Source organism: Camellia sinensis, chromosome 11, assembly GCF_055761805.1.
Source record: "Camellia sinensis isolate YWXY chromosome 11, ASM5576180v1, whole genome shotgun sequence".
NCBI lineage: Eukaryota > Viridiplantae > Streptophyta > Magnoliopsida > Ericales > Theaceae > Camellia > Camellia sinensis.
The window spans coordinates 161,278,911-161,287,423 of NC_138971.1; the positions used below are offsets into that span (position 1 = coordinate 161,278,911).

Genomic DNA, 8,513 nt, shown 5'->3' on the forward strand with positions numbered 1-8,513 from the left:
GTAGTCATGCATACATATGTGAAAAATACTTTGCCATGCCCCTTTGTTGCTCTCCGTTGCAGCAAATCAGAAATTGACAGCCTTCCGGAGCTTGGCACGCATTCCAAGAACAATTGCAAACAGAGGCAAACCGGGGCATCGCGAGGGATTCTCCGCACAAGGCAACCTGAGCATGCATCATTCATCATCCGGAGCAGATTTGAGGCAGTCCCTGGCTTGCATGCCAATTTATTGCTTTCCTATTTTAATTTGTTAATTAATTAGGATTTTGTAATTATTTGGACTGTAATTATTTATTCGGGACTGTATTATTTATTCGGACCCTCCGAGTGAGGGCACAACTGTAATAAGTGTGCGTGTGTGTAATGTATGTCTTCCAACCCCACGTCTTTCTCACTTTTATTTACCCGCTTATGATGGTTAGATTAGGGCATGTTTCAATTAGCATACAGTATGATAGCATGTTTGCATTCATTCATCTGTCTTGCATGCACCGGGCTCGGCGCATCACACTAACTGCATTGTATTTTCAATTCCAAGTTGAATACATGTTAGCTGTAGCATTTCATATGCCATGTTTAGAATAGCCGAGCCTGCTATAGTTGCATTTTTGCATGTGTTGCATTAGGTATTTCTGTATAATTAGGATCATGCATGGATTTCTAATTAGCTTCTGTTTTGGCTTGGAGTACTCGGTAAGTTTTATGCTTTAGCATCCTTGCATGCGTGTGAGTGACTGCCATGATAGCATGCTTACCATAAGGCTAATTGCTTATGTGATATAACTGCCTGAATGCCTGTGGGTGAAGGTTGGGTTATTTGGATTGGAACAATTCATCAAATGTGTGTTTTAAGCCCACTAGATAGTGGCAAAATCATGTTTTTCTAAGCCCACCCGAGGGTGGCAAATCCACGTCTTAGCCTACTTGCGGGTAGCACCATCAAACCATTTTCAAACAAATAAACATGAAATGTTTTGTTCCAATTCAGACGATCCAATCTATACTTGTATGCTGTGCGCATCACATAGTAAATCTAGGCTAATAACCGAAATAAGAACACATAAAGTTTTCAAAACTAGATATCATGGTTAGTAGAGGCCGATCTTTGATCGGGCGAGCGGGGGTGCTTACGAAGTGACCTTCTCCAATCGTACCCAAGTTCCCGAGCCGAGGCAACTTTGGTGATGACGGACACGTGGCCTTAGGCAAACGAGTCAGGGTTTCCTAAATTACCCCAAAATAAAACATTTAGGTGGCGACTCTGTATCTGGCAAAGTAGTCCATGTTTGGCAGTTCTTTCAAAATCTATTTTCTCAAAACTATTTGCCGGATTTGGACTCTTTGGTTCAGATTTAGAACCATGACAATTTGAGAGTCCGAACTGTAGTGACCCCAAATGAACAGAACGGGACTCACCCTCCCGGGGCGTTCGGGGACGTCTATAATATCCTGTAACATTTTATATCCCATCTTTATCTTTACGTATTACATATCCTTCTCAAACACTTATATCCAATCCAGACAATCAAACGGGGCCGAAGTGTCCAATAAAATGAACAGTTCAGAATCGAAATAGGACCCGTGATAAGCTCTACGGACCCAAACAATCCCTTCTAGTCTAGATTTTAGACTGGAGGGAATCATTTTCCAACAAAATAATACAAATGTCCCTAAACTTTGAGTCGCATTGCACTCTATCCCATGCCGTTAGAGATTCGTTACGCACATGATGATGTAAGCAATTTTAATATTAAATTTCCTAAGTTAACCCTTCATATTGTATTCGACTCGTCAAAATGATTCAACCCTAAAACCCTATGGCCTAGATCTCTATTTATTTATGACCACTGTTGCCAGAGCCGCTACCGCTTCCACCAATGCACCACTGCACCATCAAGCCCATTCAAATAGAGAAAAAGGTTAATTTAAAAAATTAGGCAACATATCAAACAATGATCTAGTAAATTTTGGTTCGTATCAAACAATTTTGATTAATGTACCTGTAAATAATGAATGTCATAGATGTATCGGCCGACACATTAGATTACCTTCCATATTTGTATATATATGCATATGTCGGATGTTATATATATGGTTGCTAACTAAGTAAATGTTAGAAATGATTTTGGAAAAACATTTTTTTTCCCTCAACTTTGGTCTAATTTTTAGATGGGACCCATATGCCAAAGTTGGCGGGTCTAAGTGGTAATGCATTCTATGCTGTGTTATGATTCACGTAGTATATTTGATTGCTCAAAATCATTATCGGGTGAATGGGAAATTAAAGCCAAAGTGAGTTCCATGAAAATGGTGTTTTTGGTGAAATTTTCATTAAGGTTTGAGTTAAGGTTTGTCCCACATTGGTTTGGTGGACAAACTTTGTGTGGGTTTATAAGGTTTGGGTTTGGAACTTGGGGTACGCCCCAAGAGGCACTCAAGTTTTGTAGAAGGGGAGGTTATGGGAAAAGTGGGCTATACCCATTGGACCCAAAATAAACACACGCATGCGCCATCGCCGGCGTCTGTTCGGTCGGGCTGGGCTGGGATGTGGGTGCGTGGTGTGAGGTTGGGCTGGGCTTGTCCGGCCCAATACTTATCTTTTGAGGCCAAAAACATTTGAATTTATTTTATTTTTTAGAAAAAAAAAAATCTGTCCAATTTTGTTTTCGAATTTCGGTTGGAGGAAAATTCAAATTTGGCTTGCACCTTTTCAAACTTTTTGTACATGTTCATATCTGTCCACACAGATTTAAATCTGTTCAAATTCAAAACCTAAACAGTGCCATATCTGTTCATTCAAACCGAACAGGTCTTGTACCTATTCGAACAGATTTGCTACATGTTCATTCAAATATGAACAGCCACCTTTACACCTATAAATAGACAAGTCCCTCATTTGGTTTTTCATTGAATTTTCGTTCTCAATACCACTATTGCTCTCTGCATTTTGCTGCATTAATTTTTCTTGTGAGAAAGAGTGTAAACATAAAATGTGTTCGTTGTGTGAATAGTTTGTAGTGTTGCTGCTATTCACTATTGATCATTTTATCCTGGGAGATAGACGTCCACAATCTGCAAGTACCATGGAGAGGACAAATTTGTCTTAAGGACACAATGTTAAACACTGAACTTGATCAAAAATTTGTTCGAAAAATTAATTAGGCAAGTAATTAATTTACTTTCTGTTTTTTTTTTATATCAAATTATGATTTTGTTTTTGTAACAAAATAAGAATATGTTATTTTATTTTATTTTTTATATACTGTTTTGATTTTTGTAATCAAACAATTTCTCTAATTTCTTTAATTCTTCAAATACAATGAAGATTGTCCAACAGTAAACAATTAGGCTATTTATTACAGATTTCCACCACAAACACAATATTTTGGATGTTATACTGATGTCTTTGATTTTAGCTATAGATCAGTTGAACATAAGAAGTGATGAGTTATGGCTTATGGTGAAGATGGTCTTTTTTAATGACAACTTTTGAAATATTAATTATATCGATAGATTTACAAATATATATATATATATATATATATTAAAATGAAAAAAAACATATTTAAAATACTTATTGAAGGTTGAAGCTTTAGCTTTTTAACATTATTTTGTCATGATTTTTTTTTTTTTGTGTGTGTGTGTGTAGGGGGGGTGGAGGGGGCAGTTTATTCGATAAAGCAGCCATTAGGAACCCTAAAATGTTTGGTGATACCACAGTGGTAAATAAATGGTACTTATCAACTTTAACAAATGTGGAGGAAGTAAAATTGGTGATTAGAATGTTACCCATTTGGGCCACCACAATTTTGTTCTAGACAATTTATGCCCAAATGACCACATTTTCAGTGTCACAAGCCATAACCATGGACCGTCACTGTGACAACCCTATTCCGTATTAAGCTTTTAATTCATTAATTATATATGTGTTTATATGCCTAATATGAATCTGAATGCTAATTATGTGTCAAATGTAATTCTTGGATGCCTATCTGTTGACTGTAGACATATCTGTTACAATTTCTGCTATAATCCGAAATTGAGGGTTGTAGAGGAGCCAGAAACCAAAATTGATTAATTTATTGTGATCAACGTAATTTTTAGAGCCTACGGTGAAATTTAATTAAAAACTGATTCGGATCAAAATAATTAGATTAATTTGATTTAATTAAGCCTATTTGATTAAGCTTAAGCTTTGATTAGCCAATATAAGATTAATGAGGCCTATATATATGATAAGTAATGTTATTTGAGCTCACACTTAGACATAAAATCTGCTGGAGCTCTAGAAAGAGAGAATCATCCTTGTAGAGAGAGAGAAGAACAAAAACTTGGGAGAATTGCTCAAGGATTGAAGGATTGAAGAATTGAAGAAGATAACTCATAATCTTGCAAGAATTATTGTTCTTGAGGCCTTTAGGTAGGTTTTTGAACCTTAATTTATGAGCTCATGGCTTCAATAATTATGTGTATTGAAGAAGATAATGAACCAAAATCCAAGAATTGAGCTTGGAATGAGGAAATTGGTGCTAAATTATACACGCATGCATGAATTTGTTATGATCTCTCATGTTTCTTGCATGAACTTTGTAATCCATGTTGAATTGGGAGTTGTCACTTACACGCATTCATGAATCATAAAGTTATGATGCTCAATTCCATGTTTTAAAAGTCTTGGAAGGAAATTGATGCATGTATAGAAGTTTTGATCTTAATTTTGGCAAACCATAACACTTTTGAGCTCATGGCTTCAAGTTGAGCTCATTCATATGTATTTCCATGTGATTTCAAGAGTTTGGTTCAAACATGCAAGCTTATACACTTTGGAGTTGAGTTTTGAGAAAAGAGTTTGAAAATCATGCATACATGAGAGTTTTAAGCTTAATTTTGCCAAATTGATGAGATTTTAAAGAAAATGGTTTTTATGGGGTCATGTATATATTTTTTCTAAAGTAATTTTGTATTTTTGAATGATCCAAACATGACCTAAGGCTTTGAATTTGTGTTTAGAAGCCAAACTTTCTGTTTTGAAACCTAGAAATTTCACAGCTGGCTTGAGCGACCAAGTGGTGGCTTGAGCCAACATTGCGAGGTCAGTTTTTGCTTTCAGCTGGCTCTAGCAACCAACAGTTGGCTCTAGCTAACAGCTTATTTTCAACATGTTTTCAAAAGATGTTGTAAGTGCATATCTTCGTTTCCATCTCTTTCTGGGTATTCTTAAGCATGAATTATGACTTATTGAGGACCAATAAGCTAAGAAACAACATAAGTAAATGATTAGGAAAGAGAGAAAAGATTCATTTGGTTTGAACGTTGAATTTCATCTTTTGAGCATGAACCTCGTAATCGATGTTTTTGAAAGAATTTTTAAGTATTATTTGAAGTTGTGGATAAGCCACCCAAGTTCATGATTTGAACACTATTAGACATATATTGTGCATTCTAAATAGATTAAAAGGTTAGAAACAAGCCTAAGAGAGTTAAACAAGTTAAGGAGCGGATTAAATAGCATTGTGATCCGATTTGTGTATGTTTATGAATTGTGTAGGAGCATCCACGACGACGAATCAACTCTTCGAACATTGTGAGTAATATCTTAGTAAATATATTTTCAAATATGTTACTTTCCAACTGTTACTTCTGTATAAGCTTAATGGATTTGTTGATTTGAATTATGAATGAGTATTCTATATGCCTAATTTTTGTATAAGACTCTGCGGAGAACATGAATCGGGCCTGAGGCTGTTTGATACGTTTGATATGTATGAATTGGGCCTAAGGCTGTTTGATTCGTTTGATATGTATGAATTGGGCCTGAGGCCGTTTGATACATTTGATATGTATGAATTGGGTGTGAGGCTGTTTGATACATTTGAATATTATGATGGGCCAAAGGCCTTTTGAATATGTTGATGGGCCAGAGGCCATTTGAACATGAATGTAATGGGCCAGAGGCCGTTTGAATGAAAAGGTGATCATAATCATGAATATGAAATGTGCATAAATATGAATATGGAAATAATGGACCCGAGGCTGTTTGATACCTTTGAAATGTTTGAATTGGGCCCGAGGCCGTTTGATGAATCTGACAAGTTATAAAATGGGCCTAAAGCCATTTGATATGTTTGCTAAGGATTTAAAATGGGCCCGAGGCCATTTGACATGAAAAACAAAAACACAGAATGGGCCTAAGGTCATTTGTATATGAAATTTACGAGTTAGATGTGCTTAATATGAATCTCATTCATATAACCTCTTTACTTTGGTATTATTCATTGGGCGTTAGCTCACTCTTATTTATATGTATATAGGTGAGAAAAGGGATGTTCAACCCTAGCCTTAGTGGAGTTTGAGAAAGGAACTCGAGTTTTGTGAAGTTAGCCTAGGTGCCTTATGCAAGAGGCTTCGTTTATAATCTTTTGTATTTTCTTTTGCCATTTCCATTGGTCATGATAGACCATTTATGTGTATAAGCTTTTGGTATAACTGACTATGCATTTGAATGATCTTGGGTGTTTAAGATGTTAACTACTTATATGTGGTGTGAGTTATTATTAAGTATATGGGAAATATTTTGATATGCCTGTAAGCACAACTCATTGGACAAATTTTTAAGTTTGCTTTCGTATCTGGCCCCATATTATTAATTTTTAATTGATTTCTGTTTGAGGCCGTAGGTAATCTCATGATTACTGGCCGGTTATGACCTTAATCTATAGAGGAGGGTTCGGGTCATGATAGTCACATCGGCAAAACATTTCAATCCCGGTCGCCTCATTGACCGTTTTCTTTGTCGGCGACATCCTACTCACCATCTTGATTTACAACAGAATTATCGTTCTAGTAGTCGAAAAAGTGCTAAAAAATCCACAAGGCCTCGCCCCATGACAACACATCGGTGTCGGCCTAGTCCCATCAATATTGGCCATGGTGGCAGCAGCCCTCACCAAGATCAAGCGCCTCCATGTGGCCTGGTCGGACGGTCTTACAAATTATCCTATGGCCGTGGTTCCCCTAAGGGTGTTTTGGTCGGTCCCACAATTCTTTCTCGTGAGGTCCGGCGAGGCTTTTACCTACATTGGGCAGCTAGATTTTTTTCTAAGGGAGTGTCCCAAAGGTATGAAGACAATGAGCACAGGGCTGTTCTTGAGCACACTTTCACTGGGGTTTTTCTTTAGCACTCTGTTGGTTTCAATAGAGCACAATGTTACTGGGGAAAAAAAAGGCCATGGCTAGCTGATAATCTCAACTAAAGAAGACTTTACGATTTCTATTGGTTGTTGGCAATTTTGAGTGTTTTGAACTTGTTTTTGTGTCTAATTAGTGCCAAGTGGTATTTGTACAAAGAGAAGAGGCTTGTTGATGAGGGTCTTAAGTTGGAGAAAATAGAGCCTAGTTGCCATGCATAAGAGAACCAACATTTCTAGAGGCACCGCTACATTACTCCGTAAACTACTTTACAACTCCTTAAACTACTTTACCAAGTTATAGTAGGGAGTAATATCACTACAATAAAATTGGGTTTTTACGGCTTCACATCAATGGCAGGCATTAAATGCAAGCCATGGTTTCTCACTTTTACGACTTGTTTTTTTTGCATGTCGTAAATAATTTCTCAACGACGACCTGTCTATTGTGTAGGTCGTAAATGCTAATAACAATGACTTTTTTACGGCTTGCAATGTTAGCCGTAAATAATAAAACTTTCTATGACATGTATATGGCATGCCGTTAATACATTAACTATACATGACACGTGTACACTAGCTATTAAAAATATTAAACATTTCACGACGCACAAAAAGCCAGCCGTTAAAATTTTCATTTTCCACGATGCACAAAAAGCTAGTCGTTTAAAATATTACACTTTCTATGACACGCAATTATTGTCATGAAAGGTACCACCGAAAAAAAAGTAGCGCTAAAATGAAAATGTCAAGTGCCAAACCCCCATTACTACAAAAATGCTTAAAGATCACACTTACGTTGTGTTTGGTTGGGGGATTTGGGGACGAATTTCGAAAGGAAAAGGGAAAAAGTGGGTGAATCTAGCTGAAATATAGGTATGTTTTATTCACATTTCACCTACCTTTTCCATTTCTTTTTCCAAATATAGCATTAATGAAATTAAAATATGACACTTTTAATGAAAGTGTGATTAAAAAAATCAAATTAATATTTTAATCACACCTAATTTAATTGAGTGTGATAATATTTATTTTTTATGTCACCTTTTAATTAAATGTGATTATATCTTTTTTTTAATCACACATTTTAATTAACGTGTGATTATATATATTTTTTAAATCTTATTTTTATATCTAATACTCCCACATCCTTAATTTGAAGAAATATGAAGCATCCTTATTTTGAATCTGAGAGAAATCTCTCTCTCTCTCTCTCTCACTAACTCTCTCTCTCTCTCTCCCTCATTACAACAAATTTGAGTTTTAAAGATAAATTTTTAGAAATAAAAATAATTTATCTATAAAAATCATGTTTTTAAAGACA

General features: G+C 35.9%; 1 pseudogene; it reads left to right on the forward strand.

The window, feature by feature from the left end:
- The window catches only part of LOC114299528 (protein NRT1/ PTR FAMILY 6.3-like), a 57,047-nt pseudogene extending 49,633 nt beyond the window's left edge, over positions 1-7,414 (forward strand).
- The last annotated feature ends 1,099 nt before the right edge of the window (positions 7,415-8,513 follow it).